The 11,601-nt window shown below is 46.0% G+C and overlaps 1 pseudogene; it reads left to right on the forward strand.

Moving 5' to 3' along the window:
* Positions 1-4,711: 4,711 nt before the first annotated feature.
* LOC113456360 lies at positions 4,712-4,809 on the forward strand (annotated as a pseudogene).
* The last annotated feature ends 6,792 nt before the right edge of the window (positions 4,810-11,601 follow it).

Genomic DNA, 11,601 nt, shown 5'->3' on the forward strand with positions numbered 1-11,601 from the left:
TGTGCCTGGATTACAGTCAGTAAAATGACTGAGCAGATAAAGACACTTGCCACGAAGCTAACCACCTGAATTTAATCCCATGGTAGAAGGAAAGGACTGACTCCTGTAAGTTGTCCTCTGAACTACACACACACACACACAAAATAGATGATAGGTTAGATAAATAGATGATAGATAGATAGATAGATAGATAGATAGATAGATAGATAGATAGATAGATAGATAGAGATAGAGATATATATAGAGAGAGAGAGAGAAAGCCACTGTTTTAGTGTGTTAGTTATTGATTGCTATGTAACACATTGCCCTAGTTTGTCAGTGCTTCTGTGGGTCAGGAAGTCAGGAATCCAGGCGTGGCTTAGTAGGTGCCTCAGATTCACTCAGAGTCTATAATCAAACTGTCAAAGACTTCTGAAGTCTAATCCAAAGGCTCAACTGGACAAGGACTCATTTTAAAGCTCACTCAGGGTGGGGAAACCTCTTGGTAGGATACATTTTCTGGTGGGCTATTGGACTACAGGTCTCTGTTTCTCATTGTTGGTCAGAAATGAGTCACTGTCTTGAATTTACACTTAAAGGAAATGGCTTCAGCGAGTTGCTGATCCCTGAGACTGTCTTGAAAGCTGTCTACGCAAACTACATTAATATGCACACCATCCAGTCTTCTGAAAGGGTCTTCTCCCGCTCCCAAATCCATTTACTGCATTTGTCTTGCCTGCACCCTCCTGGGATTTCCTGATGCATTTGAAGTCTAACCACAGTCTCCTTGGTTGCAGTATTTTTCCTCCTCATTTCTCCACCACTCCTGAAATATTCAATCCAGAGGAGCCTCGTGCAACCTGTCTAGCCTGGGAGTACCTAACCCAGTCCCTTGTCTTACTGAGAGAAGCAATGAAACTCAGACTCAGTCAAGAGAAGGGGCCTCCCCAAAATCCCACAGGAGGCCAGAGGCAGGGCTGGGACCCTAAGCCTCATCTGCTGCATATCCTAACACACCAGGATCCTTGCTGGGAAATCAATCCAAACCAGGCACTTGAGCTCTGGGGAGAATGCAGACATTCCATCAACATACAAATGAGGGAAACATTTAGGCGGCTCTTCTCCCTCTGTCCCCATCCTTTTCTTCACAGGGGGGCTGGCTTCATTCCCTCCTGGGAGTGAGAAGAACTCGCTAGTTAACTGAGCAGTGAGCAAGCCTTTTTGTGTGAAAACCCTAGGAGCTCTGGTGGATGCAGCTTCACTGTGGTCACACAATGCCCTCTAGCCCCGACTCAGGGTATTCCAGGAGGAAAAAATTGAAAACAATGGAGGTTCAGGAAACACACAAAGCCCGATGTGCGATTATGACAAAACTGTACAACGTCTGGATCCTGAGGACCCAAGAATGGCTAAAGCCCCACGAAAATTATGGGTATAGTGTCAAATTCCCTTCAAGTGTGTCCTTTTCACGGACTCTTAAGAGGAACCACAAAGGCATCGAGACCTTTCTACGAATTGTAACTTTCCAAATATCTGGGACATCTTCTCTGATTTAAGAGATTACCAAAATGAACAACCATGTTTGCATTTTTTTTTGTTAGTGGTGTTACTTGGTTTTTAGAGTCCTGGGAATTCATCCAGAGCCTTGCATGTGCCAGGCAAAAACTACCAGAGCATCAACGTCAGCTCAGAGCATGTGCCTTTCAGATATCGAGTGCAAATCCTGTGATGGTTTCATGTCATATGTCTGCCCTGCACTGCCCCTTGTTCAGAGCCGAGGGGGCCGAGTAGCCACTCAGAAGCTGGTATTTACATTGCAGGTTTGGTTTAATTCAATAGATGTCTACTAAATGCATATGTGCTGGGTGCTGAGGAAGTGAGCCAGCATGAACTCCTGTGATACTGAGCAATTTTCTCCCACTTTTATACTCCTGGGCTGTGCAGATCCCTGGGGTCCACTTGGATCACCCTTGCTGCCCAGGTTGGAAGTGTGATTGTACAAAGCATCTCCTCCCTACCCACTAAGACAGTTCCAGGGAACCGACAGACCAACCTAAACCTCAGAACTGAGCCAAGATCACCAGAAGAGAAAGCAGCTGTGCTTGCCCCTAGGGTAGAATCTGCAAGGAAGCAAAGACAAATTAGGCAACGGGAGTTAAACCCAGCTGAAAAGATATCTGATGGTGGCCTGGACCCACCCTAAACCTTTTATCTGTCTTCTAATGAAACTGAAACTGATCTTCAGGAAGTATCATCACGGCTAATCCATCCTTGGGGGGTTCACAGTTGTTTCTAAGACAGAATATTGTATGAGTGCTATTATTTAAACATACATACAAATATGAGTATTTTTCTGAAAAAAAAATAGAATATTAAAGACTCCCCAGTAGGAAGTCTGCCTTCTGCCTTGATGTGTTAGAATGATTTGGACAGTCAGTGATTATCATGAGGAAAGACAGTGATGAAGAAAAAGCAGAAGGAGGCAGGACCACACTCCTGAGCTTGGGAGAAGGATCCCATAGGAAGGATTCAGAACCCTCCCTTAAGGACAGTGACATGTATATTTGCCTGTTTCACTCAAACACTCACAAGACCTGCATAAGATTGAGTCTGATCACTCTTCCAGCACAGGTTGGGAAGTGGCTCGTGAGACTGACCCCCAGCTGAGGATACTGGAAGTTACTGGTTGCCGATGAAGGAAGAGTCATTTCTTCAGTGATGGAGCCACTGGTAGGTTGCCCAAGTTAAAGTTCTACCCAAAACAACAAAAGGCATGAAATCAGGAAAGCCTCCCTAGGAAGGAGAAGGAGTCCATAGGAGTGTGAGGGGGATCAACGATGATGGAGAGAGGGTTGAAAATGGCTAAAATATATGTATGAACTTGTTAAGAATTTAAGTCTAAATCGTGATTCTATATATGTAGATGAGATGACTCAGGCCTCAGCTACTTGGTCCACAAAATAAGATCATATTCACTTGTTCAGTTGTCTTTGGGGTGTCACATGCCATAAAATCCATCTGTTCAAAGTTTACAGGTAGTGAGTTTGGGTGGTTGATAAAGTTTACAACTGTTATCAGTACCCCCAAAGTATTTTATCTGTAGCTCCAACCAACCTTATTTCCCCTCTTCCTCTCATGCTTAGCAATGCTGATGTTTTCTGTGTCTGTAGGGCTGACCATTTGGAGCATGCTTTCTATTCAGATTATACTTACATTATTTTATTACTATTTTTACAGTGCTAGGGATCCAACCTTGGTCTCGGCACGTGTTAAGAAAACACTTTCCTGCTGAACTATACCCAAAGCCATTCACAGTGCGCATTTCTACCTGGGAGAGGGAGAAAGAGATAGAAGGGAAGGAAAAGAGGAGGGGGAGAGAGACAGAGAGGGGGTTATTTCAGGTAGAATGTGATGTAGCGGTCAGAAGACGACTTTCGGGGATCAGTTCTTCCCTTTCACCATAGCTCTGGAGGATTGAACTCAGGTTGGTAAGCCTGTGTGACAAGTGCCTTCACCTCCTGAGTCACCTCAACAAGCCAGCAATAGGATTCTGCTTTCTTTCTTTCTGTTTTTTTGTTGTTGCTATTTTGTCTTTGGTGGCGTGGAGATGGGGTCATGGAGGTAGAGACTGATAAGATCATCCATGGTGTCTTTTTCAATTGCCCTCGCACCTTTTGCTTTTTTTTTTAATTTATCTATTTATTGAGGATTTCTGCCTCCTCCCCGCCACCGCCTCCCATTTCCCTCCCCCTCCCCCGATCAAGTCCCTCTCCCTCATCAGTTTGAAGAGCCAACAGGGTTCCCTGACCTGTGAGAAGTCCAAGGACCGCCCACCCGCTGCAATCAAAAATAGGCTTTGGGGGACCGGCGGCGACAGACGCAAGCGGCGGGGACCGGGGAGGCAGAGGCAAGCGGCGGGGACCAGAGGGGTCCGGCGCGGCAGCCGACGCAAGTGGCGGGGACAGAGCACCTTTTGCTTTTTTGAGACAAGATTTCTCATTGAACCTAGAACTAATAGTTTTAGATAGTCTGAGTGGTTAGTGAGACCCCAGGATCTCCCTGTCCCCATCTCCTTCCCCAACACTGGGGTTGCAGATTCATGCCAACTCACCTAGCTTGACACAGCCACTGGGATCCTAGTTCAGTCACCAGGCTTAGGCAGCAAGAACTTTACTGACTCTTTACGTCTCTTCCCCCCCCCACACACACACACACGGCTCTATTTTCTCCCTCAATCTTCCTGTCACTTACCCAGTCATAACACACTGCCTGCCCCAAATATGGCTCCATGATCTGTTCAAAGTCTCTTTCCAAACCCCACTGGGTTTGCCCTTAGAGATTATGGGCCAAGGACTAGAATTAGAGGTTAGGATGAGGGTAGGAGGCTGAACAGGAACCAGGATGGGCTGTGGTCTGGGGTGTTATGATATGCCAGAGATGGGAATGGGAAGAAGGGTTGAAGCTCAGGTTCTATGCAGAGAAAGCCCAAAGCCACTGAAAGGAAGCAAGCAGATTCCAGAGAATAGCTACCTGCTTGCCACAGAATCTCTCCATGTTTGGCTGCCCTCCAAGGCCAACGTTTTTTGGCTCTATTATAATAAACATCTTTATTAACTAGAGCTGGGGATATCAAAAAAATTTGGAGATTTCCAATTTTTTCATCATTATCATTGAAAAACATTACCACATTTGGTATCAGACAAGGGGATAAAAATGAAAGCTTCCTCATGTTTGCGTCAACGCACACCACTAAAACTGGAGCAGTGCAGAGATGATGAGCATAGCCCTGCGCAGGAGGACACTCGACTCTGTGAAGCGTTCCACGTGATTTAATAAAGGAGAAATTTTCAGGGCAGAGTTCTAGAGAGTGGCATAGTTTCTCCAGAAATCGAGACTATTCCATCTCAGGCTGAAGAGCTTATGAGAGAGGCTGGTGTCAGAATAGTTTTTTCCTTTCCCGTAATGTACTTCAAAGTGCATGCATTGCTAAGTTATGCAGCTACTCCTTCAAGCAGCTCGAGACAGTGACAGCTAGATTAGCTTGTGTCAGTATTTAGCATGTCCCCAAATCACCTCAAGCTCTTATTTTAAAAGTCAGACTCCTGGAGGCTATCTCCACCGTTTCGCAATGTCCTTGAAGCCAACATTTGAGGAAGAGACACAGGCAACACTAGGTCTCCAGCCTTAAATGCACTCCAAGAGGTTGAGAAAGTCTGCTGTAGCTCTAGGGTGAGCCAGAGTCTGAGCATCATCCATCAGCTGGTGATGTCTGCCATGGGCAGAGCATGGAGAGCTGGAGCACAGGGGTCACGTGCTTCTCATTCTACAGCATCCATTCATTGACCTGTATGAAAGAGCCATACTAATCGTCTCTGCGTCATTCTGGTTTTAGTATATGTGTGCCAAGGGGATCATGAGAACCCCTTCATTCATCAGGTATAAGGATCTGTATATGTAAACATACAGACCCCAGAAGAATAAGTCGTTTCAGTCCAGACTGTAGAAGTGTCTGTGAGGGGACACATCCTAAAACCAGAAGTGTGCCTGAATACACATAGTGCTGGAGCAGGCAGTAGCAGGAGCGAGGATGTATGTTACCTGGGCAAAGGACAACTGAGCTCTATTTTGGAGAATAAAAAGGAATTTTCCAGGTGAAAGTAGGGGAAAATACACCGAAGACAGAGATGATTACAGATGCTGCAAATGGGAAGACTAGAAAGGGATGTTTCCTGGAATTTAGTTAATATATATATACACACACACACACACACACACACACACACACACACACACGGCCCAGCCTCATAGACATGCAGTTTCTTCAAATTTTCTTATTAAGAGGAAGTTGGGAGGGGCTAATTGGAGGAATTGGAGTAAGGAAAGGGATAGGGGAAATGATTTAATTATATTTTAATTAAATTTAAAATAACTAAATAAAAGACTTAAGGTACTCCCACGTGAAATCTTTGTCCACTGTAGGCTAGTCTGTGTCCTAATGTCTCAGTTTTAATGTCAACTTCTTCAACAAAGAGAGCCACCAGAATTTAGTGTAGGAGTGGGGTGCACACACATGCTTGAAGTAGAGCATATGTCAAGTAAAGTAGAAAGAAACAAAGCTACAAGAGTCAGACAGGCGATAATGCCCAATCTCCATACACTCACCAGGCCACACCCAAGGCAGTGGTCACTGGGCTAGCAAACAGAAGTTCCATTTGCTATATATACTATCTTGCCATACACAAACCACAAATCTAACAAACCGGGAGACTGCGCCATAACACCCTCAACCCCATCCTAGCATAGTAATAACCATATTAATAACAACAGCAGACCTATTTCCCGGGGCTTGTCCTTCCCCCAAGAGGTACTGTGTTGGTCACCCTTCTGCTGCTGTGTTAACGCACCATGACTGAGACAACTTACAGAAGGAAGGGTTTACTTAGGGCTTACAGTTCCAGAGGGTTGGGAATCCATGACCACTCTTACAGGGAGCATGGGCACAGGCAGGCAGGCAAGGTGCTGGCACAGCAGCTGAGAGCTCACACCCAGATCCAAAACAGGAAGCTAACAGCATCCCCTGGGAATGGTGTGAAAGCCATACCTCCTACTCCTCCCCAAATAGCCACCAACTGAGGACTGAGTATTCAAATGCTCAGGATTTACGGGGGAACTATCATCCAAACCACCACCACCAGGATGAACCTCCAGCTGGCCACCACACAGCACAGCTGGAAGGTGAAGCTTGAAAGCTTGTTTGCAGGTGTGCTTCTGAGAGGCTAAGAGTGGGACAGACTCCGTGGCAGGCAGACGGACAGACAGAGGCCTGGAATGATAGCTCAGTGGGTAAAGTGCCTGTCCTGCAAACAAGAGGACCTAAGTTGCATCCCGGAAGCCACGGTGAAAATAAAAAGCATGGTGTGGGCAACGCACTTGTAATCGCAGTGCTAGAGAGGCAAAGACAGACAGATCCCTGGGACAGTCCGCTGAGCCTGCCTGGCCTACATGGTACATTGCAGGCCAAAGACAATACTTGTCTCAAAACACATGAGGGATGACCACAGAAGGCCACACACATGCAGACACATGTGCACACGGAACTGTAGAGAGGAAAAGAGAAGTAGGGATGAGGAGAGGGAGAAAGAGTGTGGGGGGGAGAGAGATAAGGAAAGGAGGAGGCAGAAGGAGCTGGGATGGTGAAAGTAAACCACAGAACTGGAAGCAAGGCATACAGTGTGTCTTCTTTTTTCTGTCACTTTGAAAGTATCACTTCATTTGCTTTATTTCACAAATTTTGGGTACATACCAAAGTTCAGTGGTATGTACTGAAGATACAGAAGTAAGCACCCAGGCAAGACTTCCTCCTTCCAGAACTCAAAGAATAGCTGGGGACCCAGAAATCCCACAGGCAGATGTATCTGTTCATAGCAATCACTATAAGAAAATAAAATCTTATAATTAGAGGAAGAGGATATGTAGGGAATAGGAAGAAAGGGACCAACTTTAGCCTGGTCAGGCCAAAGGTGCTGTTTGGGGAGACCCGGTGACACTAGGGCAGAGAACAGCTGATAGGAAACCAACCATACAAAGACGTAAGAAACAAAGACACCATACAGAAGGAGCACCGTGAAGCAGATATAAGCTGGCAACTTTGGGTGGCAGATGGAAGGTTCATGGAGCTAGATAGACAATAGCCATGAAAGAGAAGCACAGAGAAATCAAATCAAGTTGGAGAGTCGGGCAAGAGTCAGAAGACCATGAAGAGCCTTTACTTTAAAATAATGGTGGTAGAATCGTAGCTGAGTGGGTAGTGTGCTTGCCTAGCATGCATGAAGTCCTGGGTTTGATTTTCTGCAGCCACATAAACCAAAACTACCCACGTAATTCTAGAAGTGGAGACAGGAGGATTAGAGGTTCAAAGTTATCCTTGGCTACAGAGCACCTTGAAGGCCCTCTCTCAAACTGCAGCAAAGAAGAAAGGAAATGGATCTGAGCTGCATTTGTGACTGTGACTGCAAACCTTGCAGGCTGTAGACAATTGTAAGGTGCAAGGGAAAACCCCAAAAAAGGCACTGTAGTTGCTCAAAAGACAAGGATGCCTGAATCTTGATTTATATAGGACCAGAATGCCCATTGTATGGATGAAAAAAAAAAAGCTGAGCATCCATGTGGTTCATGTAACATAATGAAAGTCACATGATTGAGAAATAAAAGAGTCAAGAGTCACTCGGGTGTCTAGTCAAAGCACACATGCTGGCTGCAAGCTCCACACTTCTCTGCTGTGAGATGAAGCTGAGGGTCATGTTAAGGGACGTGAGAATCCAGACACATGGAATACCAGGCCCTCAAATCTGTGATCAGTTCCTCAAGCATGGATAAAAGGACCTTCTGAAGGCTGAATCCCAGTAGCCCACAGGGCAGAGACTCTCAGGAGACAACTCTTGTAAGTGTGGAGTATTTGCATTAAACCTGTCTTAAATGCCAGAAAATATGGTACCAAATGTCCACCCCGTGTCAGAGATTTTCATGTGGGGTTCTTCACCGAACAGATGAGAGGAGCACCCTCGCGGTAGAGGACAAAGAAGACGGAGATCTCTGCTTGCTTGTCTCCCAGCAAGCCTGGAGATACCCTGAGCCTTTTCCACGTTTGAATGACTCGTTAGACCCCACTATAACACGCAGCACAGTAGGTGCCCAAGCGTAGTCAATAAAGGGATGTTGTGATATGCCTCTAAATCACTCACTCTGCACCCACTTCCCTTTGTTTCCATCTTCTGGTACCCCACATCTCTGCGCCACTGGGTACCCACATGGACATGGTGCCTAACTTCCCCAGTGAGCCTATGCATTCTTCTTCTTTTCTCCATCTTGTGAATGAGAAACTGAAGGTTCACCTTCTGCGCTAAGGTTTTAACTCAGGCCTCCCAAAGGTGTCGCTCTTATCCTGAGGTCTGAGGGAGCCTTGGGAATGGAAACATCAATCTGGGTTAACTAGAGGGTGGTGTCAGTGCTAGTGACAACCTTGTCCTGACTGCTCCCCTCAAGTCAAGTCAAAGGTAGCTCTGCTTACTTTTCCTTTCTTTTCTTTTTTTTTTTTTTTGTAATGAACTAAAATAAATGAAGAATAATGATTGGCCAGTTGTGGGCTAGCTTACGCTGTCCTGGGCCATGTGTCAGCACTGGCATGGGTTTGATGCAGGGGAAGAGTTAAGGTTTGAATTATTATCAGAATTAGGGTGCCTTATTGGTTCACATCACCCAATCTTCCCCAGCCATTATGGCTTCACCAAAACATTAAACTACTTTAAACTTTCATTTTCCTCTTAAAACTAAATTAGTTTGGAGGAAATTGTGTTTTCTGAGCTGCAGCTCCAGCCTCAGGCAGAGGGAGTTACAGTACAGCGCACAAATAAACAACAATCATGGCCTAATTGCTAAAGAACAGGAGCAGGGCTGTCAAGTGGCTGGGTCCTGGAGGGAGGCACGGCTCAAGTGGACCTCCTCTGGAAGCCTGCAGGTACTGACTCGGTAATCTGCTCCTCCAGCCTTGAAGGCCAAAGACAAAACAATGCCTGAAGCACACCAAGCCCCTAATCCAGGGACACCAGCCTAAACTATCCTGTGCCCTCCCCGCATTGAGAGCCTTATTGGGGAAATCCTAGGTATGGAATCTGGGCCAGTTGCCAGACCTCAGTCATGTGACTTCAACTGAGCCATTCAGTAAAGCTAAGACTAATGGATTAAAGTCTAGTTTGCTGAGGATCTCTTGTGTGTCAGGAAATATACCGTACACCTCATTTTTAATGGTTATCAGACTTCTATTCTATTTGTCCACCTGCTTTGAAGAAATACTCCTTTTGTCCCAAGCATGGCAAATCCTTTTGGCTGTGTGACTAACGATGAGCCTATCCCAGATCCTCCAGCAGTGCAGTGATTGAGGCTAAACCCATCACAGGTCCTCCGTTGCTGTAGGACAATGGTCATGTGATGAGAGCTATACCAACCATGGGATCTCAAATAGCCCAAAAGTAAAACTGAGCCCAGCATAGGACATCAGTCATGTGAGTGAAGCTACATCTCTTGAAAGACCTCACTGAAAAGTTTCTGCATCCCAATAAGTACCTCCCCTGATGTAAGAACCCAAATCAGACCAAATCAAACCAAATTAGAAAAAGCCCAGGTTTAATGGTGTACCGATGCTCCTGGATGGCTTTTTAGTCTCCCAAAGAAGAGCTGGGGAAGCAAGACTGGAAAACCATGTGTTTGTTCTCTGGGAGACAGTTTAAATACCCTATGGGAGTGGTCTTGAGCGCCTCTGGGGAGGGGGTCATCGTTTGACGGGCTTTCTCAGGGGTGGAGTCTGGACTGAGGCAACTCCCAGAGGAGGGGGCTTGGGATGGAACTTCCACCAGAATGTTCCAGACTCTTTGGATATATGGATACCAGGAACTGGGGTTAAGCTTCCATCCAAACATCCCAGACTCTTTGGGTATATGGATGCCAGGGGCTGGGGTGAAGCCTCCATTCAACTCTTCACTTACCACTCTGGGATGTGATTGGTTCAAAGGCAACAGTAGATGGAAGCCAAGCCAATCACAATTCTTCTCCAGGATTTTTCTGCCTAGAGCTGGAAATAAGGTTCTGTCCTCCCAGATCTAGGAAAATATGACTTTTAATTATTGATGGCCATGGATTTGAAAGACTTCCCCAAAAAGGCAAGAAAGTGGGTGGGGGTAGCAGTCCTGGAGGAGAAAGCTGAGGGATGGAAGGAGATGAAGAACGCTGTCTTTGGCAAAACTCCTATCCTATCGATGAGTCGTATTGCCCAAGCCCATAACCCACCGCAGCTTTCACCAACTATGAGTTTAGTCCGGATGGATTCCTGTCATAAGCAAGGAGGGGCTTAGTGACAGCCTCATCTCTGTACCTAACATTTATTGAGCAAGCACTGCAGTCACTCACATGTTCATTGCATTGAGTTCCAGAATCTACAGAACTATGAAGGTGGTACCAAGGACACGTCCATCCCATATTTAAGGAAACCAATACACAGAGATATTAAAGCAGTTCCTCCAAGGTCATTCACCTTAGAGTTGTAGAATAAAGACAGTTCTCTTTTATGAACTTTTATGCTTCCTTGCAAAGGATGATGTAGGCACTGAGTTATCCCACTTCACAGAGGGGGACGATCCAGACTTTAAGAGACGGGGACTCATCTTTGAGGCCCCCTTTCTCCATCCTTCCCTCCCTTACTGCCCACTGGATTTTCTCAGCCACTGCACCGGTACACAAGCCTTGGGCTGATCCCTTTTTATCTCCACAAAAGGAAGTGTCTTTATTGTGTTTTCTTTCTCCACTGTATCTAAAGATGATCCATGCCGCCTGATGTTATTCTCACTGGTAGTGCTCCAGCCCACAGATGCCAAGGGCTGAAACTTCCTGTTATACAACTGTTCCGAACTTCCAGGGCTGATTGCCCCTGGCAGAAGCAGCCCCAGACAGGCCAGAGCATTTGATGCCGAGAGAACGTGTCAAGGCTGCCTGGGCATTTGCTAGTCCCTTTTAATTTTGAGAGCAAGAGAGTCTAGGTGTGCAGACATGAGGGGAAGGCAGGAAGACAAGGAG

The sequence above is a fragment of the Microtus ochrogaster genome, chromosome 7, assembly GCF_000317375.1.
Source record: "Microtus ochrogaster isolate Prairie Vole_2 chromosome 7, MicOch1.0, whole genome shotgun sequence".
NCBI classification, from domain to species: domain Eukaryota; kingdom Metazoa; phylum Chordata; class Mammalia; order Rodentia; family Cricetidae; genus Microtus; species Microtus ochrogaster.